Here is a 26,887-nt window from a genome sequence, read left to right on the forward strand (position 1 = left end):
TAAATTTTGAAAATATTACACGTAAACAATACGTAATAAAATTCACTTTTAGATATTTTTCAAAATTAGATCATGATGAAAAAAAGAAGGTACACACCTTGTTCCTCCATCATCTTCAGCAGGCTTGTGACCTAGGGTCAGCTAGTGCACGTTCTTATATAGGGTGCTAAAATAGCCATAAATGCATACGACTTTTTACCTTCTCACCTCCTTCTAATGGTCAGCGTCCGCTCATATCAACCATAGATACAACTTATACAGTACTTTAAAATGCATGATATTGAAACATAATAAAAAACAAAGTATTACTAGAACATTCATAAATTACATTAAACCAGGTTTACTTTGTATCTACACTCTCGTTGTGAAGCCTTGCATTATCTTTACCGTTCTAGCGGTTTTGTTTCCTTCTACTAACACTTACGTTTGAATCCAGGGAACAGTTTGCCTATTAATGTTCCTTGGCTTTTTAACACTTTTATATAAATTTACCGAAACTTGCAGAGGTGACTACTATGGTCCTATGAAAGTTATGTTCATTTCTATAAATACTTTAGTATTGTTTGACTTCTGGGGCTTATGGAGCAATATGTTTTTATCCACACCACGTTTCGTGCTTGTTTGATCTGTAACGTTTTAGTGGTTATATTATCTTAATTGTATGGTTTTACTAATTCGTGTGTTACTTTTAGTGTTGTAGAAGTTGTGAGTAGTTCTACTTACGTCTTTCTGTAAAAGTTCATAATTTATCGTATTGGTCAATAATGCATTTGAGTGGTCGATGATACCTTGAGGGAAAGAGATAGTGATAAAATACTCCCAAAGATTCCATGTTACATTGAGGGATCGGCAGTACATCGGTAGTAGTCGATAATTCTCTCTAGGGTTCAATGATTATGTAGGTTTTTTTAAAACGCCCTATTTGCTTGAAGCCTGACGGTCATACAAAGTCTAATGTGGCATAAAATTGTTTAAATTGCTTCATTATAGGAGAACAGTAAATCTGTGTTGAATGTTAACATTGAATAACGAAATGAACACGTTAGCAGAAGAATATCTTTTTTTAGGTCACGTCTGTCGTATGTGATTGTCGGAGTTGCAGTACTGGTATACGTTTTACAGAACAATCTAAACAGGGGGCCATATAAAAACATATTTCTAGAACCTATGTTAAATTAGGATTTAAAAGAAAGACTACAGATGTGTAATTTAAAGCAGGAACCAACCACCATTGGTTGTTTGATGATCGCCCATGTCGCCATAGCTGCAGTGTTTACTCCTTAACAAATAGTGACATAATGGTAGATCTAGAGATACCAAAGGCCGTCTGTGTTTAAAAAAGTTAGGGTGTTCTGGCTGTACAGAATTCGTATAGGAGTGTACAGCTCAATAACAGAGAATCTGTGTACGAGGTCGTCGTGTAGACTTCTGGTATGTATTCGTTTATTATTCTTTACATTAATGCTTAAAATGAGTAAATCAACAACTGATAACACCGAAACTGCTTGGTACTAACGTGTAAATACTTACAGGTAGGTAACAATTTCTGAGTAAAACAGAAGGGTCGGGAATACACTGGAGGGGTTGACGCTATTCTTAAGGGTTCAATAGTACCTTTGAATGGTTGATAATATCTTTGATAAGTCGAAATAACCATTTCAGGGTCTATAATACATTAAAAGGGTTTGTAGTACTTGATTGTGCGGTAGTTTCGTTGTGAAATTGATATGATCCTTTCGAAGTATGTCATACCATGTAAGGATCGATAATACTCTTGCTTTGTTGATGATATCCTGGAGGAGATGGTAACGTCTTGGGGGTTTGATAAAACCATTGTCTGTAGGGGTTGCTTGTACTACGTAGGTGTTGATCATATTCTGAATGGGGACAGTTATATCTTGATGTCATTATTAATATGATGAAGTTAACAACACCCGCGGGGGGTCGCAAACAATCTGCACGTTGTTAATAACTTTCCTGGAGAGACGATAATGTTTTAAAGAGGTCAATTACACCCTAAAGAGGTCAATTACACCCTAAAGAGGTCGGTGATACTCTGGAATATTGATACTATTACTGACGAGTTAATACAAGTCTATAAGGGTTGATTATAGTTTGAAGGGCTCGATAATACATTGAAAGGGTTGCTTATACTATTGAGTTATTGATTATAAATTCAATTGGTCGATAATACTTTCGGGCCAATACTTCTCTGGAGGGGTTGATAATACCTTAGAAAGCAGATAATACTCTTCCGTGTTCGAATAAACCTTGAAGGAGTCAATAATACTCCAGAGGGATGGAATTTAATAACAGAGGTCGATAATACTTGTTAACCCCCTGTAAAGGTAGCTGATATTCTGAAGATGGCGATTATACTGTCAGGTGTCGATATTATTCTGGAGAGGGGTATGAGATTTCTGGAGGGGTCGATAGTACTCTAATCCTTAAGGGATCAATAACATTGTGGAGAGGTCGATAATATCGTAGGACGGTTAGATATTGGAGACCGATTGAAGTGTTTTGTTAGATGCTGATATGAACTTCACAGAACAATATGAAAAAGTTCATATACACGTATACAAATTTTGTAAAACAGGATTTCAAAACAAAGGACATCGTATATAAAAATTGTTTACAAATCAAATAACAAAATGTGTGTGACAAGGGCCCAAACTGTGCCATCTTTCTGAGTAAGCTTAACAGCGTATCAGGTATGCATTTCCGCTCCGTTTCCAAACACGGGAAAAGTGAGATCTAGAAACACCTGGGGCGAACCTAGTATTTCGAGAGTACAATGTTGGTTAATGATCAGTTCAAGTTTTTGATCATTTAAGTATTGGTGTTTAATAATACAATAATAATTTTAACAAATCCGAAAAGGAATAACAAAGCAGTGCCATGCGTAGCGCGTCTGTTTTATTTTTCTGTATCGTGCACTATTTTGGATGTTCAGAAAACAACAGATGAGATGACTCAAAAACGTTAAACCCTGTATGAACGATAAAAAAAATCCGTTTATTCCGAATTTTCATAAAACTGATACTTTTGGTGACACGCATTCCCTACTGGCATTACATGAACAGACTAAAGTCATATTAATCTATAGACGAGATGTTAAAATGACACATATTCGTTTGCGTTTATAGACCACTGAATCTAATTTTCTTTTGATGTGTTTATGTTGGGATGTGTAGCCAGGATGTAAATATAAAATCATACACCCTGGCAAGGATGTTCCAACTGAGGACCTACGTATACGCTGTCAGAATTCGTATAGGATAATGAATATTGTAACGACTTCAATTTCTATATCAAATTCAAGATGGTTTCCCTCAGGGCCGTGTCCTGCTATAAGCTGTTTAAAAAGAAGCATAAGCATAGAGCTGATGCTTCTACCAACAAGTTTGTACTGAGGTGTTTGGACAAAGTCTGTCTTTGTACCATGTGTTTTGCTCACTCGGTGATATGCGTTTTCAACGTATTTAACCCGATACCATAGGTATGCATTGCATTTCATCTTACTACACACAATAACGTTTCGTAGTAAAGGCTTGTGTGACCATCCAGTTCTAAGTGTCATATTCCCTTCTATAAACACTTACGTTTCGTTGTAAAGGCGTGCGTGATCGCTGATGTTCTAAGTGCTATATTCCTTCCTACAAACACTACTTACGTTTCATTATAAAGGCGTGTGTGACCTCTGGTATTCTTAGGGATATGTTCCCTTCTATAAACACTTACGTTTCGTTGTAAAGGCTTGTGTGACCTTCGGTGTTTACAGTGATATGTTCCTTTCTATAAACACTTACGTTTCGTTTTAAAAGAAGGGTAATTAATACTCTGTAATTAGTGTCGAGTAATAACGGCGGTATACCCTTACTTCTGTTGTTGTCTGACTAAAAAATCAGAACAGGTTTGTAAAGTATAATCTTTTTAGTGTCGGTATTGTATGTCGGTGTACACTGGTGTGTAGAAGTTCCTCTTTGTTAACGAAAAGCACGATTGTTGTATTGGTTAACATATAGTGAGCAGGATACTCTGAATAGTATTTTGTGGATATGAATAGAACCTTTATAATACACGATGTCAAAACATAAGACACCAATCAGAAATCTTTACAAATCATAGCGTGTCGAAAAACGATTTAACAAATTAAAATTTGGCGTAAGATATTAAAAGGAGATATGACGAAGTAGCATCTTTTATCTGATTATTCTCAGGAGTGATTGAAGTGAGAATTACAGTTGTGGGATCGCACAACGTTACACGATGTGCGGTGTGCGCACAATGTGTGCACGGTGTGTGAACGATGTGTGCACGATGTGCGAACGATAAAAACTTGGGCGATCATATCTTGCGCACATTTGTGTGCACGATGGACAAACGTTGTGCGATAACAATCGTGGTTGGTGTAAATTGAGGAATGCCTAAACAATATATACGGTTTCGTGTTTAAACATTTAAACCTCGATTTTTTACGCATGTTTCTATATTCTACCTACACCTATAAACTTATCTTTATATCTATACTTTCTTAAATTTAGAAATTGTGGTTTTGGTACCTTTTAAACGACCTTAATCGACACCTGTGAAATCACAACACAGTCCTGTATACAGGTAAAGATAGCCACTAGCCGTCTACATGTACCTGGATGGTAGTTTTCCCCCGCCCGGGCCGGGGCGCTTACGTATTTCATCGGGTAGGGGCAGGGGTGTGAAAACACAGGTGAAGCGGAGCTATAGGCAAACCGAATGCAATTCAATTCAATTCAATTCAATTCAAATGAGTATGCAAATAACAAATACTAAACGTCCAGCTGTGTTTTCATTACGGTCATACGGTATCGCTTATCAGCTCTATGTGTCAGGTACAGGCCAGGTCAAACCCCGGTAACTCATCAAATTGTTATTTACATATTCTGTTACCTTGGCGCGAAACCCATTCTTGACAGTCTAACGGTACGGTCACTGTGATGCTGTGTTTCACGCATTGTAAAACTGTACATAATCTTCATTACTGTGAATAGAAATTACAATAATACATACAGTTTTCATTATTGCATACGAGCTTTACGTATTTTTTTCATTCCGTAATATTGATCTACAAATTGTACCCAATCGCACAGTTGTGCGGAGAGAAGCGCACAACGGGGCGAACGATCGTTAAATCGCACAGTTGTGCGCACCATGTGTGGACGATGTGCGGACGGTGTGTGAACGATGCATGCACGGTGTACTGAGCACGCTATTTTTGGTGCGTTGTGCGGTCACACAACTGTAGATACGTTTGGTTTTCATTTTATATTGAGCTCTATGTTCTAGGTGATATATAACGTTTTATACAAACATACTCTTGCTTGTTAAGATATGTGAGAATTTTAGTGCTCTAAAGGTAATTATGTGCACTTCTATACACACTTACCTCTCGTTTTAAACACGTGTTGACCTATAGTGTTCTAGATGTTATGTAAAATTCTACAAACACTTACGTCTCCGTGTAATGAGTTGTGTGATCGCTAGTGTTTAATGTGTTATGTACCCTTCTATATAAATATACGTCATTAGGTTAGTCCTTTATTACTATTGAAGGTCTAAAATTCTCCAAAGCGTCAAAAATTCTTAGGCAGGGTGAACAAATCCCTTTAGGGGTATAAAATATTTCGAAAGGGCGACATTACACCAGAAAGTCAATAATGTTATGTTCGGGTTAGTAATATAAAGCTTTGATAATATTCTGAAGGGTCCATTATTACTGAAAAGGGTTAGCAATATTTTGGAATAGTCTAAAATACAAATGAGGGTTTACTTAAGCATTGAACTGTTTTTGTATGGTATTTATGATCTATTTGAATGACACAGCTTTGCAAGCAAACAACACAGTGCGCGCTAGGGCATTATGATTTGTTTGCTTGCAAAGCTGTGTCATTCAAATAGATCATAAATACCATACAAAAACAGTTCAATACTTATATTTACGTTTCCCTGCTTTTTATGTTCTTTTTTAACTTATAATTTATATCTAAAATTAAAAATGCCCGCCTTATCGACAGTCCACACAATTTCGTTCAATAGGTTGAACAGCGTATTGTCGCGTGCTGATTGGCAAACAAAGGAGTACTTTGAAATTTTAACAAACACTTCAATTTTATTCCACAATTCAGTATCAATACAATTGCGTATGATATGTCTATAGTGTGATTTAAGTTTATCAATAGAACTCTGAGCTGAAAGTAATACTTGAAACTGTTTCGACCGTTCCCCGGAACAAATTTCGCTCATGGACAAATACAGTGAACACCGTAAATCCGACCTTGCCCTCCACGAGTGAGTTATTTTTGGAAGTTAATTCGAACTATCCAGGCCTAAATGTATTTGTTAATTGTATAGGAACCTGACAACAGTCGGTAGATTCTATGACATCCTCGTTATTTGACATGTCGTCAGAAACTTAAGAATGGTGGATGCGAGACGCGTGAAAGACAGCGTTTGAAGTGAGTGATCTTGCGACGGAGCACAGGTTCGTTACAAATGTCTGAAATGTTTATGGGTGCTGTGACTCATATCAGTAGGTCTGTAACATATGTGTCAGTAGGTGTATATAATATGTGTATTTCAGACATTTGTAACGCACCCCTGTTGATCAGTGCAGTGTAACAGACCATATTTCTGATAAATTGCATGAGCGTTAAAATTGTTTCCATTGCCGGCATTGGTGATTTCAAGCTATGTGCATTTTGTACGATATTGCAGACATTGGTCTTGTTTTCGTTGTAATAAAAGTGGTTTTTTTAATTTTATTTTTTATTTTGCACATAAGTTTACAATGGCATTGTCAAATCTCACATTGCCCAGCGATATTTCAGCAGCCGTTATGTTTATTTATATTGGATATTGTAGTTCCGGTCAGTGTTGTATTAATACGCTAAGAGTAAGAATTGTGTCTCGTGATGCATGGTAATTAAAGTCCCATCAACGACACAGCTTTCAAAGAGGCTATATAGTGACAATGCCATGCAAATGTAAATATAATACCGTGATAGGAGCGATAATATTCAGTCTGTAAGTGATCTAAAACACACATGAAGGGTCGCCGAACCGTTTTCTTTGGTTTGATTTATATAACTGGCTTGTAAACAGCAAACTAGGATCTATTGGCAGTTTTTATTTAAAGAGCCTTTTTATTTAAAGCAAATCAGTGGTGATCGAGATGACATGATTGTAGTATTGTGTTACATTTTGGTATTATTTAACAGGACGCTTTGAGTAGTGGTTCATGTATATATATAGAACCTTTGTTGACACATGGTTTCAATTCAACAGACAGCAGAAGAGTATATTAACAAATTATAATGTGCTGTACGAAATTTCAAAGAAAAAGGGTGAAGAAGCGTAAAACGGCGTCTTCTGTCAGACAAAGCTCAGGGATTTATGAAGAGAGGATAAAATAACGTCTGTTGTATTTTTAGCTTGGGAGCTATATGTTCTAGGGGTTATGTTCACCTCTATACCTACTTTCGTTCAATTACAAAGACCAGTGTGACATCTATTGTTCTAAGTGTAATGCTGTACCATTCTTTACACAATAACGTATCTTTATAAATACTTGTGTGACCACTAGTGTTCTAGGTGTAATCTACCATTGTATACACACTTACGTCTTTTGTAAAGACCAGTGTGACATCTTTTGTTCTAAGTGTAATGCTGTACCATTCTTTACACAATAACGTATCTTTATAAATACTTGTGTGACCTCTAGTGTTCTAGGTGTAAGGTGCCATTCTATACACACTTCGGTATCGTTGTTCTAGTGGTAAGGTACTATTCTATACTCACTTACGTATCGTTATCAATGTATGTGAGACGGCTGATGTTCTAGGTGTAAGGTTCCCTTCTACAAGCACTTACGTATCCTTGTACAGGTTTGTGTGACTTTAAGTGTTCTAGTTGTAAGGTCCTATTCTATACACACTTGCGTATCGTTGTACGGGTTGGTGTGACTCTCCATGTTCTAGGTGCACAGTTTCTATACACACTTATGTATCGTTGTACAGGGTTGTGTGACTGTTGATGTTCTAGGTGTAATCTTCCATTGTATACACACTTACGGCTTTTGTAAAGACCAGTGTAACTGCTACTGTTCTAGGTCTAATGAACCATCCTATACACACTTACGTCTTTTGTAAAAACCAGTGTGACTGCTACTGTTCTAGGTCTAATGTCCCATACTATACACACTTACGTCTTTTGTAAAAACCAGTGTGACTGCTACTGTTCTAGGTCTAATGTACCATACTATACACACTTACGTATAGTTGTACAGGTTGGTGTGACTCTCCAGGTTCTAGGTGCACAGTTTCTATACACACTTAAGTATCGTTGTACAGGATTGTGTGACTGTTGATGTTCTAGTTGTAAGGTCCTATTCTATACACACTTGCGTATCGTTGTACGGGTTTGTGTGACTGTCCATGTTCTAGTTGGAAGTTAATATTCTATACACACTTATGTATCGTTGTACAGGTTTGTAAGGTACTATTCTATACACTCTTACGTATCGTTGTCCAGGTTTGTGTGACTGATGATGTTCTAGGTGTAAGGTACCCTTCTACAAGCACTTACGTATCGTTATCAATGTATGTGAGACGGCTGATGTTCTAGGTGTAAGGTGCCATTCTATACACACTTAAGTATCGTTGTACAGGGTTGTGTGACTGTTGATGTTCTAGTTGTAAGGGACTATTCTATACACACTTATGTATCGTTGTACAGGTTTTTGTGACTGTTGATGTTCTAGGTGTAATACACCCTTCTACAAGCACTTACGTATCGTAGTACAGGTTTTTGTGACTGTTGATGTTCTAGTTGTAAGGGACTATTCTATACACACTTCGGTATCGTTGTTCTAGTGGTAAGGTACTATTCTATACTCACTTACGTATCGTTGTCCAGGTTTGTGTGACTTTAAGTGTTCTAGTTGTAAGTTACTATTCTATACACACTTGCGTATCGTTGTACGGGTTTGTGTGACTGTTGATGTTCTAGTTGGAAGTTAATATTCTATACACACTTGCGTATCGTTGTACGGGTTTGTGTGACTGTAAGTGCTCTAGTTGTAAGGTACCATTCTATCCACACTTACGTATCGTTGTCCAGGTTTGTGTGACTGTCCATGTTCTAGGTGCACAGTTTCTATACACACTTACGTATCGTTGTACAGGTTGGTGTGACTCTCCATGTTCTAGGTGCACAGTAACATTATGCGCACTTACGTATCGTTGTACAGGTTTGTGTGACTGTTGATGTTCTAGTTGTAAGGTACTATTCTATACACACTTACGTATCGTTGTACAGGTTGGTGTGACTCTCCATGTTCTAGGTGCACAGTAACATTATGCGCACTTACGTATCGTTGTACAGGTTTGTGTGACTGTTGATGTTCTAGTTGTAAGGTACTATTCTATACACACTTACGTATCGTTGTTCTAGTTGTAAGGTACTATGCTATACACACTTACGTATCGTTGTACAGGTTTGTAAGGTACTATTCTATACACACTTACGTATCGTTGTACAGGATTGTGGGACTGTTCATGTTTTAGGTGTAAGATACCATCTTATACGCACATTACATCTTGTTGTTAATGTTCCAGGTGGTTTTTTACACGTCTATACGACCTTACGCCCCGTTGTATCGGCCTGTGTGAGTGCTATTGTTCCATGAGTTATTTACCTATTTACTCACACTTGCCTATCGTTGCAAAAGCTTGTAAGTATTTAAGTAATCTATGGGGAATACCCTTCTATAAACACTTACGTGCCGTTATAAGATCCAAGGTTTCAATTTGGGTATTTGACATTTTAGACATACTAACTGCACGTTGTCGAAAGATGTGTAACCTCCTTCGTTCTTTTAGGTTTTGTGACATTCTATACACACGTCCAACATGTTTAAGGGGTTTGTGTGACCAAAGGGTTCAATAGGATTACCTGAACCTATACACAGTAACGACAAATTGTATAGATTGTATGACTCACAAGGTTGTACAAGTGTGTGCATTATTATGTACACAATACAATGTGCATTATTGTGTGACAGCAGGGTTAAATAAAAAAAATGTAGTATACACAAAATTCCACTTTATTTCTTCAAATATTAACTGCTTTTTCGTGTCTCATTCTCTTTTTGATATATGTCTATGTATATATATATAGTGTCAATGATTTTAACTTTGATTAGGTTGTGTTTTCGTAAAACAGTTTTTATATGTCTATATACAATCAATATCTGATGAATAAATGTTTAATGTTTTTTTTTCAAATACTCAACAGATTTATTTTACAAATTCATTCCAAGATTATGATATTTCCATTATTGAAAGGTAGTACACCCATTGTTTTTTTTTTCATTATAGACTAAAGACATTTTTCTTTGTTTTGTTTCAAATATTTTTAAAACTATTTGTGTTAACTAGAAAAAGAAAAAAAAATCATTCCATTTTTCTCATCTTAAATGATATAAGTTGTGGCTTCATATGAATCTTTTCATATTTTTTTCCAATTTTGACTTTTTTTTCAAGTCAGTTTGTTTTATTTGTAATGTCTATGCAAAATAGTTTTGAATGTCTGTATACAATCAATATCTGATAATAATTATAATTATTATATGTCATAATAAATGTTTTAAATTGTATACTTGTCTTTTCTTATAAATTTACTGGTTGCTCTGTAGCAAATGGAGGCTCCGCGTCATCCCCAAGGTCAATTAGTACAACAACAAACAGAAAACAAACAAAAAAACAAGAAATTGTAAAACATTTTTTATGTTTCATTAAATGCTAATGTATTTCAATTTCAAAAGTATTTTATTGACAATACATATATAATACAAACACATAAGTTAACATTAAAGAAGATATTAGAACAGTATTGACAAAAGAATAAGACAACAGGCTTTGCCTATATCAGTATTTAAAATGTTGTGATTCGTTTTCCTCTCACACTCATGCACACCCACACCCACACCAGCTTATGTCTAATACTCGTTATTTAAGGGATAAAACTTGCCTGAATAATAATAATAAAAACAATACATGAATATTCATTTGGAATTTATTTACCACGTATAAGTAACGAAACGTTTTGATGATTTAATATAAGAGTCAACATGTATAAGAATAGTTTTATTTATTTGGTCCGATGCATTACTAATACCATATACTAAACAGTGCAGATTTAAATATCCTAATAGATTATAAATAGTGGTAATATGATGCCTAATATTTGAATACAGAGGACATTGAAAGAAAAAATGTATTAGATCTTCCCTCTGTACACCACATACACAGGAAGCATCATCAATCAGATGGTCTTGTAACTTATCAAAGTTAAGATCACTTTTAAAATTTCTTAGCTGACATAAAATGATGTTAAGTTTCCTCGGAACACAGTTAATAAAAGTTTCTGAGACGGATGTATCAAAGTTTTTTTNGAGTATGGTGTTCATGTTGTGCAATTGGAGTATTGTTAAATAGCAGTTCAGGATGATTGTTAATGTGTCTACGAGAGAAGTTAATAGCTACAGTCTTATTCGGATTGAATAGGATCTGCCATCGCTTTGACCATTCGGAGATTGAGTCAAGATCATCATTAAGCATGTTAGTAGGTGTTGTAAGGTCATTGCTATTATTTACTATTACATAGAGAGAGGTATCATCTACAAAGAGTTTTATATGAGAAGTTATATTATTAGTAATATCATTAATAAAAAGAAGAAAGAGGAAGGGACCAAGGACAGATCCTTGAGGAACCCCTGAAGAAATAGGTTTGGTACTAGATTTATAACCTTCAAAGATAACCATTTGTTTTCTGTCAGATAAGTAAGCTTTAAACCAATTGTATAATTTACCTTTAATACCATATGTTTTTAGTTTATATAATAGGCCCAAAATGCCATACTCGATCAAATGCTTTACTTATGTCACAGAAAACAAAACGCAAATATTTACCTTGGTCTAAATTGTATGAACATACCAGCATTTGTAATGGACATGCTTATGCGAGTAGTTAATTGTTTTAAATAAATCCATTGCTGAATGTTTAATGCAATACCTCGAATGGTTGCTTTGTTGTTGATGAATTGTCTAAGGTCAATGCGTACTTGCCCATGATAGCGACAAACGGAAATGACATATCCATCATGTAAAGGGTACTGTTTCAGATATCAGCACAGAGTGGTGTTGAAGTCATCTGGTGGTGACGCTGATTTGATATATCGACTTCTGTTGTTAATCTCTCGGTAATGGCAAGTGACGTACACATCATGGCCAAGAGTACAACTGTTCCCGTTAATTTGAGTATGGTGATGTGTATCCGGTATTTGCCAGATATGGAGTTCAAACTGAACGATATACTTTGTGTTGTTAAACTTCTTGCCAACATAACAATTTCCGGTATACTAGTTTCAGAGATCATGATCCTTCGGTTGATTGTTACAGAATGAGGTGTCCTTCACTATTTAGCTACTTATATCTCTTATCGGATGTGTCTTTGTTAAAACGTATCGTTAAATATTGTTACCTGCTAAAGAAAGTTTCTCTTTTAGGAAAAAAATAACAGCATGGTATATTTCTATCGATTGTAATAAGGAATGCTCCCTTAACTATGGAATGAAATGAATTATTTTTGAATAACAATCTAGAGGGGTTGGCGCTGGTCTGTTTAAGGATTACGTTCTGTGGTTAAGTAGGTCAGAGTTCTGGTATGTGTAGTTCTGTAAGCATAATTGATACGTCCCTAGATCATGTCTCTGACTTATAAAGTTTATGCTGGTGTGAGTTAGGTGGGAATAAGGCGTGAGTAGTGTGTGAGTAAGGTGGGAGTAGTGTGTGAGTAAGGTGTGAGTAAGGTGTGAGTATTGTGTAAGTATTGTGTGAGTAGTGTGTAAGTAAGGTGGGAGTAAGGTGGGAGTAGTGAGGGAGTAAGGTGTGAGTAAGGTGCGAGTATTGTGTGAGTAAGGGTGGGAATAAAGTGTGAGTAAGGTGTGAGTAGTGTGGAAGTAAGGTGTGAGTAAAGTGCGAGTATCATGTGAGTAATGTGTGAGTATTGTGTGAGTAATGTGCATGTGCGAGCGCAGAGACCCTTAAAACTACCCTACTCACAAACACCTACATTAGACTGTTGACGTAACACTTCCTCAGAAATCAAGTCCAGTCAAGATAAATAAGATAAATATTAAAAAAATAATCATGTTTGTGAGGTGTAAACAACTTCATAACGAGCACTGCTTTAATATGTTATTTGCATTCATAGCCTTACGCATCGATATATAAACAGGTGTGAAAGTTAAGTGTATAATTTACAAAATTATCTAAAACGTGGTATGGCAGGTTTTGTCTATTGTATTGGAGGTAATTTAAATGCCTGGCAGCTGTGAACACGTCAGATTTGTTTTCAGAAGCTGATATCATTAATAATTTCTTAAGCAAATCTCAATAATTTCATAACTAACGCGCAATTGAAAGCTTTAAACTTTTTGATGTATTGGTTTTGTGCATTCATTAAAACCGCAACCTTCCCTAAGTCAGCATTTTTAAAAACGGAAAAAATATGAATGAGTTAATAATTTCTAGTAGCGAAAAGGCATAGAACATATACAAAGTCAATTCTTAGATATTAGGTATTGTTAATACGATTCTGCAAATATAGCCATATTCATTATATCTAAGAAAGTGATGGGGTTTCCCCAGACTTAAAAAATACTTTCAACACTTTCCCATCCGAGGACCAAATTTTGAATAATGGAAATGTTGCCCTACTTTGAGAAAGTGCTCAAAATAATGAAAAACAGGGGTGAGTGGTAAGTTCTACAATGAATGGAGCTAAAACAATTTCCAATGTGATAAGAAAAGCAAAGGGAGAATGTAAATATAAATGCAAAGGTTAAAACATTTTAAAAATGGAAATAAATCTTGAAAGAAAAGGTCAGTTGTGCTATACATATTTCTATAGTGTAGTGGTCATCACACTCGCCACTTTGTGGTGGGAGACCAAGGTTCAAATCCTAGTGGAAATAATAGTACAACTTGAAATTATGTAAATACTGCAAACATAGCTAAACATGAACAACTAATTATATACAACTCGTTTCCCATTACTTGGTACATCTTATATAAATATATGTATCCTCGTTCTTAACTGCATTCATACAAGAACAGGCCATTCGAACATCTTGGTAGGCAGTGAGTATTACATTTATGATTTGTGAACTTCAGCTAGAATATGTATGTTTTTAATTATCAAAGTCTTGGTGTTGACCTGTTATGAATGCCTTTTGTCCGTCATAGTAACCACTTCAGTTAAATTTTAAAGGAAAGTTCCATGGTCAAATGCAAGCCAAATTTATGAATAACATCTAATCTTCCAGGGGTTTGAGCTCAAAAGAGGTCAAATTGACTAAATATTCAACAGTCTTCTTATTCAGGCACCGTCTTGCTAGAAGCAAATACTGGAAGGTCCTGAAGACATATTTAAAATTTATGAATATATTGCTACCTCTGAATCATTCATTCCTCCTTGAGAAAGGGTTTATGTTTAGGCTAAAAAAATGTGTTTCAGGCAATATTCCAGAGAAAAATAGGGTTGGTCAGTAAGCAGGCAATTGTTTTTTTTTAATTTAATATTTCCATGGATCAATATATACTTACAGGGTAATAACAAATGTAAGAAAATTAATTTCTATGCATTTCAATGGTTATTATTCTGTCAAAAATGTGGTCAGGATTCCATGACCATTACAGGAAGAAAGTACATGAGATTTTTGCCGGACTATTAAAATGATCTTCATGGATACCATGTAGGTGATAAAATGTTCCCTAAGGTCCACAGGAATATCCGAAGCATATGCAATCTTGTTTTTGGCCTTACTGTAGTTTATATGGGGAAATAACACTTTTGGGTATATTTTGTTTTCTTCCAGGGGAACAAATTCAAAGATGGTTGGAATGACTATCAATTGACTGAAATTGATGGTATGAAAAGTAAGGACCTGGCCCTTCCCTAGGGCCTGGTGAGAGAGGCCAAAGAGGGCAAATTGGCTGAAATTTCAACAATCTTCTTCTTCAGATCCAGATATGCTAGAATCAAACACCCTACATGGATTGAAAGGTCCTAAGTCGCTATAAGGTATATCTGAAATTGTCATTTCATTACCCCCGTGTCATTCATTCCCCCACTATATCATTTGTTTCTGAAAATTGTCATCGATATATACTGATGTCAGACAATTATGTACCCGCCATAAATGACAAATGAATAATATTTGTTGGTTACTCCCAACATGAATTTTTCTCAAGGAATTCTAAAAGCCTTTTTTGGATTATATGAAATTTTAGTTTGTTTTTGTTTGAATTTTACATCACTACAGCAAATAACATAATTGCATTACAACTCAGGTCCGTGTATCTCTTGTATAACTTAGTGAGATCACTGTTGTTTATAGATAATTTCTGTGCTGTAATTGCAATGGTTCTGTTTATATCTATTGCAGCATCTGGCTTCGAAAGATACTGGTACAGTGGTATCGTGCTTAAGGTTCAAAATATGTTCACGATATAAGGCTTTTTTACATTAAAATGTAAATTATGAAATTGTTTTATCATTTGGTTATTTAAAAGGAATAAATATTGCTTCTCCAATATTGGAATATTGAGAAATTGAATGCTGGTTTAGAGTAACAAAATGGGAACCATAATTATATATAATTACTTAATATTGATTTAGAATCATCTTTCATAACTACTTAATACTGATTTAGAATCATCTTTGAGATAATTTTTATTGCGTTTGCATGTCACCTACAGACCAGGTAAAGCTTGTAAATGAGAGATGTTGTAACATCATCAGTTCTTTATTGTTTGTCTGTGTGTACTTAGAAATTACCATGCTCTTTGCAGGTTATGAAAAGATTAATACACTCGTACTAACTGTGATTGCTCCTAGGGACCTGTCACTCCAGCATGGTGACTTTATAACATTGAAATAGTTGAAATCAGTATCCTATAATGAAAAACACCTACTGGCAATCCATAGACAACTACCAAAGTTTTTCCCATGTCTGCTACCACCCAGGAATGCAATCATGCTAGCCCTTTCAAAGGGTCATACATGGCCGAGATATACAACATTGTAATTAGTGAACTATAGTTTGAAGGTTGTTTCAAAAACTTATGTTTCAAAGTAAACATGGACATTTTTAGCTCACCTAACTGAGCTTATGCCATAGTTCGGCGTCCGTCGTCCGTCGTCTGTCGTCCTATTGTCCGGTGTCAACGTTTTACTTTAAACAACATCTTTTCAGTAAACAAAAAGCCTAGGATGATGATATTTGGCAAGTAGCATGGTGTAATCAAGGGCTACCAAGTTTGTTCAAATAAATCAGCTTCATTCATTTTCAAGGTCACAGGGGTCAAATATTTTAAAATATTTGAACGAATTCTTCTGAATAACAAAGAGGCCTAGGGTGATGATATTTGGCCAGTAACATGCCGGGATAAAAGCCTACAAAGTTTGTTTGTTCTTGAATACCCAAGAGGCCTAGGATAACGATATTTGATCAGTATCATGCTGAGATGAAGGGCTACCAAGTTTGTTCAAACGAATGAATGCCACTCATCTATTTTCAAAGTCACGGGGGTCAAATATAAAAAACAACTTTAAACAACTTCTTCTCAATATCCAAGAGGCCTAGTGTGATGATATTTGGTCAGTAACATGCTGGGATAAAGGCCTACAAAGTTTTTTCAAACAAACGACCTTCACCCATTTTTAAGGTTACAGGGGTCAAATATGTTTAAAACCTTTAAACAACTTCTCCTGAATACCCAAGAGGCCTAGGATGGTGATAGTTGGCCAGTATCATGCTTGTATGAAGGGCTATCAAGTTTGTTCAAACAAATAACCTTCATCTATTTTCAAGGTCACAGGGGTCAAATATATTCAAAACCTTTAAACAACTTCTTCTGAATGCCCAAGAGACATAGAATAATGATATTTGACCAGTATTGTGCTCAGTTGAAGGGCTCCCAAGTTTGGTCAAACGAATGAATGACATTCACCCATTTTCAAAGTCACGGGGTCAAATATATTAAAAACCTTTAAACAATTTCTTCTCAATAACCAAGAGGCCTAGGGTGATGATATTTGGCCAGTAACATGCTGGGATGATGGCCTACAAAGTTTGTTCAAACAAATGACCTTCACCCATTTTCAATGTCACAGGGGTCAAATATGTTTAAAACGTTAAAACTACTTCTCATGAATACCCAAGAGGCCTAGAATGATGATATTTGGCAAGTATCATGCTTGTATGAAGCGCTTTCAAGTTTGTTCAAACAAATGATCTTCAACTTTTGTCAAGGTCATATGGGTCAAACATATCAAAAACCTTTAAACAGCTTCCTCTCAATAACCAAAATGCTTAGGATGATGATATTTTGGCCAATAGCATGCTAAGATAAAGGGCTACCAAGTTTGTTCAAACAAATGACCTTCGTCCATTTTTAAAGTCACATGGGTCAAATATGTTTAAAACCTTTAAACCCTTCTTTTCAATAACCAAGAGGCCTAGGATGATGTTATTTGGCCAGTAGCATGCTGAGTTAAAGGGCTATTAAGTTTGTTCAAATGAATGACCTTCGCTCATATTCAAGGTCACAGGGATCAAATATGTTTAACTCTTTAAATGAATTGTTCTGAATATTCAAAAGGTCCAGGGTAATGATATTTGGCCAGAAGCATACTGGGACGGAAGACTATAAACTATGTTCAACTTGATGTCCTTGTTCGATAGATTCTAATGAATCGAACACAGATATTTTGCCTGCAGCTGTATATGTGTCCACTTTTAAGATTACAAGTGTTAGGTTAATACCAGCTGAACGATTAAGGCCCATTGGGCCTCTTGTTTTATTAGCCTGTGGCATTGGGCTTGGCAATTAAGGCAAACATGTAGATTTTCATGAACCGGAAAAAGTACATTGTTTGATAAATTTGTTAGTCCCCGAAGGGTTCTCGAAGGGATATAGGTTTGCACTTCGTTCGTCCGTCCGTCCGAGAAGTTTGTCAGGGACATATCGTTTAAACTATTTCACCTGGAGTAACCATATTTGGTGTACAAGGACATCTTTGGATGGCAGAGTGAAGAGTGCAAGAAGGTCACTTTCACCTCACTTTGTCATATGAGTTGACCTTTGAACTTAACTTTTGAAAAAACTTGGTCCGGGGCATATCTCCTCTATTATTTCACCTGGAGTAACCATATTTTATTTCCAATGACATTTTGGGATGGAGGAGTGCAGAGTACAAGAGTTAGGTCACTGTGACGTATGCCTTGACCTTTGACCTTTACTTTTGAAAATATTTGTACGGGGCATATCCTCTATGCTATTTCACTTGGAGTAACCATCTTGAAGTGAGTGAAGTATGTCACTATGACCTCACTGTGACCTATATGCTTCCTGACATAAGTGTACTGTTTGTGTATAGAAATTCTTACTTGTGACCATAAGGGTCTATGGATTGCCTTGTTAATAAATATTTTCTATGCACAGTAGATCCTATTTCTTTCATTTTGTCTTGAAAATGTTGCCCTAAATGGATCAGGCGATATATTGACAAGGGTGTTAAAATAATAGTAAATTAGTAACATGAAAAAGGCCTACATGGAATATCTGACAGGTTTTATTAATTAAAATTTATTTTTTTCAAACTACCAATCATTTCATTTTCATGGAAGATTATTCAGCGCACGTATGTCCTAAGGAGGGATTCTGTTCGTTTTGTGTCCTTAAAGTTCTTAGCATGGGCGCCGCGGGCGCCCGAGATCTACACTAATCATCACAAAGGTTACTGAACTATGTACACTCGCTTATAGGCAGTGCCTATTAAGTAAAGTTTCTTCTAATATCTATATAATACGCTCTCCTTATATGGCACGAATAACGGAATAAACATACCGACAAAAAAAAATATCTTAATAATATCAAGGATGAATCTCCATCAGATAAAAAAATCGAATATGTCTGGTCCCTTTGTACTTTTCGACCATAACAGGAATTTCACAAAACAAACAGTCTGGATATTTATATGATTATATGCTGTGGGTGATATGTGGACATTTGATGGTGGTATTGTTCACAAAGATACATGTTAGTATTAAACATAAGATAAAAAAAGAATAGATAAAATCTCATAGTAATATGATCAGGGATTTATGATATTCTTAAAATATGTATCATCTATGAAAATCTTACACATTTAATACTAGCATGGATAAAGTAAAGTTATGCCTTTGTCCCATTTGTCTTTTTATCATGTTATGTACTTTTGCCTGGCATTTAAAATGTAAATGTTCAGGTCCTCCGCTAGAATCTATTTTAAGACAATATTTATTGCTCTGGTAATGTACATATAAAGTTGAAAAACAAACTGTCTTTACTTTTAACTTAGAGAATACTCGAACCCTACATAAAATCCACGACAGCGCTATCAAGAAGGAAATAGCGAAGATGCTGTTACATTTTAAGCCTATGCAAGGAGTAGCGTTTATGGGTGCTACAAACATCACTAAGTTTGTATTTAATCAGACTGGACTGACTCCCATGACTACGAAAACATGCCCTTTACAATATTTACCGGTCCGACTGCCTGCGGACAATACATGTAGATTATATGTTTTTTTAAATGCCTTTAAAGTGTTCGATATCCTGTAATCAAGGGATCAAAACTATACAGCTGCCATTGACAACATTAGTTAAGTACTATTCCCAGAGACATATACTGCAGGGACTAGAGCCTTTCATTCTTAGAGAACTTAAAGATACAACGATATATACTGATTTGAGAATGAGAGCCTACTTTGCCGGTAATTGATAGTAAAGGTCATTGTTCAAAGAGAAAGAGGAAATATGTTATCGCAACAAAATATTTAAAGTATCAAATGTACATTCGCTCTCTTGACTACACTGTCTTTCTTCAGTCCTAACCGTTGTTTATACATTTTGATTGAATGCACACATACAGTGTACTTCCATTCATGACACATAATAGAAAAAGCCATGCTGTGATTGAAAAAAAACCAATTTCAATGTCAACCATTACACAATATTATTACAAACTGGTAATACTATTATGATAATGCACGTCACTTGTAATGCATATTGACAATGGAGTTTTCATATATGTAATCATAGTAATCATAATAATCTTCCATCACTGGAAATCTCGATAGAGATTGCCGCGATGCCTCTTCCTTTGCTTTATTCGCGTTAACTTTAAACGCCTATGTGTGCTTCATTTCACTTCACTTCCTAAAGTACATGTCGCTGTCCGCTACTTGTTTTAGTTCACATAATTTCAAATAAAATTTCATGTACACACTTGCATATAACTATAGTATTAAGATATTAGTTTACATTTTTGGATTCCGGTTGGAATGTCGATATCCGACAACAACATATGTTTCTATAGGGAATTTATAAATGTGATCTCCCGTTCTTCTATTATTCTAACGCTAACATGTATTCTGTGTAGATAGATGAACGATGCTGCTCATTTGTTATGTTCAATAATCATACCGATAGTGTAATATGAAAAGATAAAGTAAAACAGCACTTCAGTATCATTATCTCATTATGTTCCACCACTCCTAAAGCATTGGGTAAACATGCCAATACATTGATAATTTGTTTATTTAATCCGTATGTAGGTAACAGCTGTGACGTGATCTCATTAGTCTTTTGATCTTTTTTCATTATGACCTAACGATTCATGTCAATATTTCCGTGATCGGAAACAAAAATCATGCATTTCCAACGGATTCCAAGAGATAAAAGATAAACGGGTTTAGAGCTTTGGAACTCAAATAAGTGGATACCTACTGTCATCAATTTACGCCTACAAATGATCTAAACTCGAATGATTAGGTAACCACTTTAACAATGCACATCTATATTATTATTAACTTTATTAATTAGGTACCACCTGACATTAATGAACATCACCACATGTCATATCAAATTGTCGACCGTTCTGAAAGTAGCAGGTTTTTTTCCAAACAACTAAGGTTCCGTTTATAAATAAATCGAACACAATCTCTTAAAACATAATTTGTTTTCGATAATTCCTCATGGAGTAGGAGTACCAATACTTCTGTAACTCATTTCGAGAGCTATTTTCAATGTCCTCTTCTCCGTGTGATTTCGTGACGTCATCGACAGCTGTTCCAGCATCCTTATTCCAATAAGTTTATCTTGTTGACAGAAAACGGGGCGAAAGGAATTAATTCCGCAGTGAAATCGGTTCATTTTGGCTTTCTATAACTGTTTGATATGGAGATTTAACCGATGGGGATTGATTTAGTTACAAGACCACTCAATACAGTCACCACCAACACGGTGCTGAGGGTGCATAGGGATAGGACAATACTGAGGTTTAAAAAGATATAAAACACACGATACAGGGATTGTCTCGGCATCATGCAAAAACGCTAAAAAATAAATAGTAAATATTAAAAAACTTTTTTTTGCTTCCATATGACACATATTGATTGCAATTGATGTGCTATACTGCTTTGTTTGTTTTGACCTACATATTGATATTTAATGCGACCAACCGCAAGTCGTTAAACATAAAATGAAATTTGCTAAATATGTGAACGTTTGTCTATTTAATTTCAGATTTTACACATCCGACCGTTTAACTGTGGCTACACCATTCCAGAGCCTCGGCATTTTTCTTTGACAAGTGCTCATAATTCAGTGTGGCCAAAATTGCTTATAGATTTGTTATTTCCACATTGTATGTAGCGTTAGTTGGCCGACTGAGCAGGCGCAGTGCCATTTTTGTCAGTGACGACTGCTGTCATCTCCGATACACTTGCAGTAAAGTCTATCGTGTTGACGTAAGGACAAAACAGTGAAGTCTATCGTGTTGACGTAAGTACAACACAGTGAAGTCTATCGTGTTGACGTAAGGACAAAACAGTGAAGTCTATCGTGTTGACGTAAGTACAAAACAGTGAAGTCTATCGTGTTGACGTAAGGACAAAACAGTGAAGTCTATCGTGTTGACGTAAGTACAAAGCTCCTTTATAGTAGTGCAGTTATATTGTGAAGTGTTGTATTTTTAAAGTCAAGATTTTGTGTTATGTTATTCAGGCTATATTTACGTCTTTGTTTGAAAGTTGCTTCCGCTAAGATGTATTGTTGCGATAATATTTTGCTGTAGATGACAGACATAAACGTGATTATAAACTTATTTTGATATATTTTATAAATCTCCACACACCTATGATCGTGTGACAGTGTTGTCTTAGAACAATACATTTGTCACATAGTCTTATATAATTCCTATGTATCTATAACGTGCCACGCTTAAATACGTATAAAATGAAGTGCGTTACAATGTACTAGTTATACCTTTATTAAATCTGTCTGTGCCGATTTAAATGTGTTTACACATAACCACTGTTTTATCATTAAATCGAAATCAAAATAACAGTGAAAAATCATATTTATTTTTAAGTGAGTGAGTTTAATTTATATATACACCATTCTATGTGATGTAAATTGTTAATAATAATAACGAAGGGGTCTTAACCAAAACAAAATTGAGTAGTCGTTTTACCATGACCGATGTGCATTGCTGTATGTACTGTATATATGGAGCTAGCAAATTAGTCGTCAAAAACTGAGGAACCGTGGATGCGAGACGCGTGAAACTGATAGCGTTTGAAGTTCGTTACAAATGTATGAAATGTTTATGTGTGCTGTGACTCATTTCAGTAGGTCTGTAACATATGTGTCAGTAGGTCTATAGAATATGTGTATTTCAGACATTTGTAACGAACCCATGTTGATCAGTGCAGTGTAACAGACGATATTTCTGATAAATTGCATGAGCGTTAAAATTGTTTCCATTGCCGGCATTGGTGATTTCAACCGATGTGCATTTTGTACGATATTGCAGACCTTGGTCTTGTTTTCGTTGTAATAAAAGTGTTTTTATTTTTTATTTTTATTTTGCACATAAATTTGCAATGACATTGTCAAATCTCACAATTCCCAGCGATATTTCAGCAGCCGTCATGTTTATTTATATTGAATATTGTAGTTCCGGTCAGTGTTGTATTAATACGCTAAGAATTGTGTCTCGTGATGCATGGTAATTAAAGTCCCATCAACGACACAGCTTTCAAAGAGGCTATATAGTGACAATGCCATGCGAATGTAAATATAGATGTATGATGATCCATGGAAGGTCGTATTCGTCTGACCATGCAGGCTGTAGTTATGCCTCCAGGGCCTTTGCATTTGCAACACGAGATCATAATTAAGCGTGGACAAAATTGAATACATCTTTTTTTTTAATTTCCGTATGGTACATGGCGTTTGTCGTCCGAACGAGCAGGCATATTGCCATTTGTTTATGCAAAGACTTCTCGGTTATACACTTGCGGTCGATGCTTTCGTTTTGACGTAAGTAGACTCCTCTTTTATACAGTGTTTGTATACTAGTTTGGCGAATAAATAATATGCATATATGATACCGCTTAACTGGCAATCATTTATATGTTGTAAATCTATATATGCTAGACACTAACATGCTTTTTCTATCTGTTGTTTACATTTAGATTAGTATTCGATCTGCATGAGATATACATTTCAAAACATACGAGTATATGACAGTGTGGTCTTAAAATAAGACATTTGACTAAGATTACCTCAAAAAACTACTCTAGCTATTTGTGATTTTTTTTTTTAATCATACACATTTATTATCTATCATTATTTTGTTTCGGATTTTTATTTTTGCTTATAACAACAAGTGCATCTTCTTGGCATGATTTATTATAAACATAGTAATTAATTATGTATGAAATGTTTACACCTGCAGGTAAATGAGATTAAGGCCGCTATCTATTACCGCTGGAAACTCGGAAAGTTAACATTGGGATCAGGCAAATCTACTTCAGTAGATGTCAAATTAGGACAAACATGTAAAATTATTAATTACTTCCGTACCGTGCACACCTTATATCGCTAACTGACCAGTCTAAACTTATTTCAGAGGACTTCAGGCTCCGTGTCACTCACCGTGTATATCTTAAGTTTTTCATCTCACGTAGATGTTGTGTTCGTGTAAACAATTGTTGACGTGGTACATGTACTTGGATTCCTGGTCGATGTTTGTTGGAAATTCATGCGAAACAGATACCAAGTGGCGTTACGTTGGGTTCTAGGTTAATTTACCATTACTAAATAAGTTTTCCTGACTTTCTGTTCATTCTTTTTGATGTAATTTGACACACATGTAGACTCCTTTGAATATAATTTTCCGTTTCATTGAATTTCAGTTATAATAAATGTTTTGGCCGAAACAGTTTATACGGCAAACTGTAACATTGTGTGTTCGGGAATGACATAAAAAGTATCCTTGTATTGATGGTTAAAAATGATATCTGAATAACACGAACAGATTAAATTGTATCACTATTATTTATAGACGTACATATTAGTTCTCCAGTTTTGTGCCACATATTATCAAAATCGGAAGAAAAGCAAAGTAAGAAAAACTTATTGAAAAAAAAGGTGATGTAGTCTCGTGAAAGACTAATATCACGTCACTGTACAAGTAATTTACATATGTTTTAAACGGCTGGATGACATGTTGTAAAGAAAGCAAGTATTTAATTCACTATGACATCACGGATTTCCATCTCCTATATACGTACATGTATGTAAGATACAAATGTCACTTGTGGTACAGCCATGTAGTTCGGGAACTACATTTTTTCGGTCATACATGTAGCTAAGAAATGAACAAAAAACTGTTTCAGTTTAAAATATTTACATGCAGGTGTAAACATTTATACATGATAAATAACTATTTTATATAATAAACCATGCTACCAAAATGCACTCGTTGTCATACGGAAAACAAAAAACCCAAACAAAAGTGGTGACTTTCTTAAACATGAGATCCTCTCGATCCCTTATTTGTAATTATTTGGTCAGTGGAGGAATACCCATCGTCAAAATAAGGTCGGTAATTGACATAGCTCTATGGGAAAATGTTCTTAAATAAGCTTGTTTTTTTAGTTTACAAATAAACCTTCGGTATAATGTATTGCTGTTCATTCTTAAAATGTACTCGATTAACGTGTAAGGTGTATGCGTTTTCAATGTCAGTGTCGGGTTTTGTCAAAATAGCAGATAAATACTGCATCTTTTGAGGATATGGGAATTCTACCATCGAATGCTGATTTTAGAGTCCGAACCTCAGGAAGCCTTCGTTTGATTTCTGACAAACAATACAAGAAACAACTTTTGTTTATGATTGCTCTTCAAAGACATGTTTGTGAGGATTTCAATTCGCAAGAAGAATAACGACCTCCATACAAAGTATGTTTTTGTTGTGACTGAATATATGTTCGAGATAAAATTTAATTCGTGATGATCTCTACATGCGATTAAACGCGAACATAAATCCCACGAAATGTAAGGGGTTATCTGTAAATTACATTATACATGTAAGATACTAATCATGCCAAATTTCAAACCTGACAATATTTACACCTAGCTGTATTTGCATTTCGTAGTTTGAGCAGCAATCAGCCGAGTGACCTGTTCAATGTTTATGAATTTCATATACATTAGAAAAAAATGCAAACTAGTAAATTATTTTACTGCCAAGATTACCGTACTATCTTGATGTGTTATCGACGGTGTCTTTGTAATGGTTCGTGCGTTGGTTGTTTAATACAGCTACAGTTTAATGGCTACATGTTGTAATAATGCAATGCCACTTTAGCTGTATATTATACAATTTATTGTAACATTGATAGATATAGTTACTCTTCACATATTTTCACTTGTTAAGCAGTAGGGTGGACGAGAATATTACAAGTTTCCTATTACAGATTTTCAAACCTGTCGTAATTTTTACTCGTTTACGACCTTATAACCGTTGAACGTGTATGTCCGCTCAGAAACTTGTATTGCATAGATATTGTTGATATAATAAAGCATTGCAAGACATATTATAGTAACAAAACAAGTATATCATGTGTGTCACTTGCCCATTGGAGACGCATTTAACCCACAGACTCACATATATTTTATATTTACTCACCAGTTCATCAATTGCTTTCGAAACATGACAATAACCAGCAAGCATGTGGCGCAATGTGTTCATAAGAAAATGTAATTTGTTGTCATAATAAGCGTAAGTCGTTACAGCTTACAGGCAGCTTTCAGTTTTCAAAATGTCATTTAAATCTAAATTAGAATGTTGAAAATAGTTTTGAATACAAAATTGTTAAAAAAAACATCGGTTTAAATATATAAATAATATTTGAAATGTAGCATTTTTCACATTAAATCACCAACATGACCTGCGGCCATGGTGGATTGTTAACGGCGTTTATGTTGATCAACCAAACCAGATATTGTAACTAATCTTCTGACTTTTTGTAATAATACTTTATCATTATACATTTTTATAAATACTCTGATCGAATTTTCTAATGTAATATTATATATATATATACATATTCAAATAGTAAAACAATATATTGACTGTATTTAAATATGGTCATTACTCTTTTCAGAAAGCTTTGCAATATGATTTTTATAATCTATAATTATGCTTTTTATCGTTACAAAAACCTATTTACATAAAGTCAAGTCGTTTTCGATAACTACCATATTTGTATATATTCATTCATCAGGTTATATACCACAATGGTACGTAAAGGATTGCATAAAGTATTAAACAAATGGCCACCGTGTTGTTTTGCAATGGTTCATTTTTTATCGGAAATATGCAA

General features: G+C 35.1%; 1 protein-coding gene across 3 annotated transcripts in view; it reads left to right on the top strand.

Moving 5' to 3' along the window:
• Positions 1 to 1,328: 1,328 nt before the first annotated feature.
• Positions 1,329 to 26,887, top strand: part of LOC110456237 (glutamate decarboxylase 1-like) — a 35,545-nt gene continuing 9,986 nt past the window's right edge. The window contains exons 1-2 of one of the 3 annotated variants that reach the window (XM_021506841.1): positions 1,329 to 1,431; positions 14,978 to 15,183. The gene's annotated coding sequence lies outside the window, so the exon portion shown is untranslated. Of the gene's footprint in view, positions 1,432 to 14,977; positions 15,184 to 23,456; positions 23,535 to 26,887 lie in introns of those variants that run through there. The other 2 variants (XM_021506842.1, XM_021506843.1) reach the window with 2 other exon arrangements.

This window comes from Mizuhopecten yessoensis, unplaced genomic scaffold (genome assembly GCF_002113885.1).
Source record: "Mizuhopecten yessoensis strain PY_sf001 unplaced genomic scaffold, ASM211388v2 scaffold8573, whole genome shotgun sequence".
NCBI classification, from domain to species: domain Eukaryota; kingdom Metazoa; phylum Mollusca; class Bivalvia; order Pectinida; family Pectinidae; genus Mizuhopecten; species Mizuhopecten yessoensis.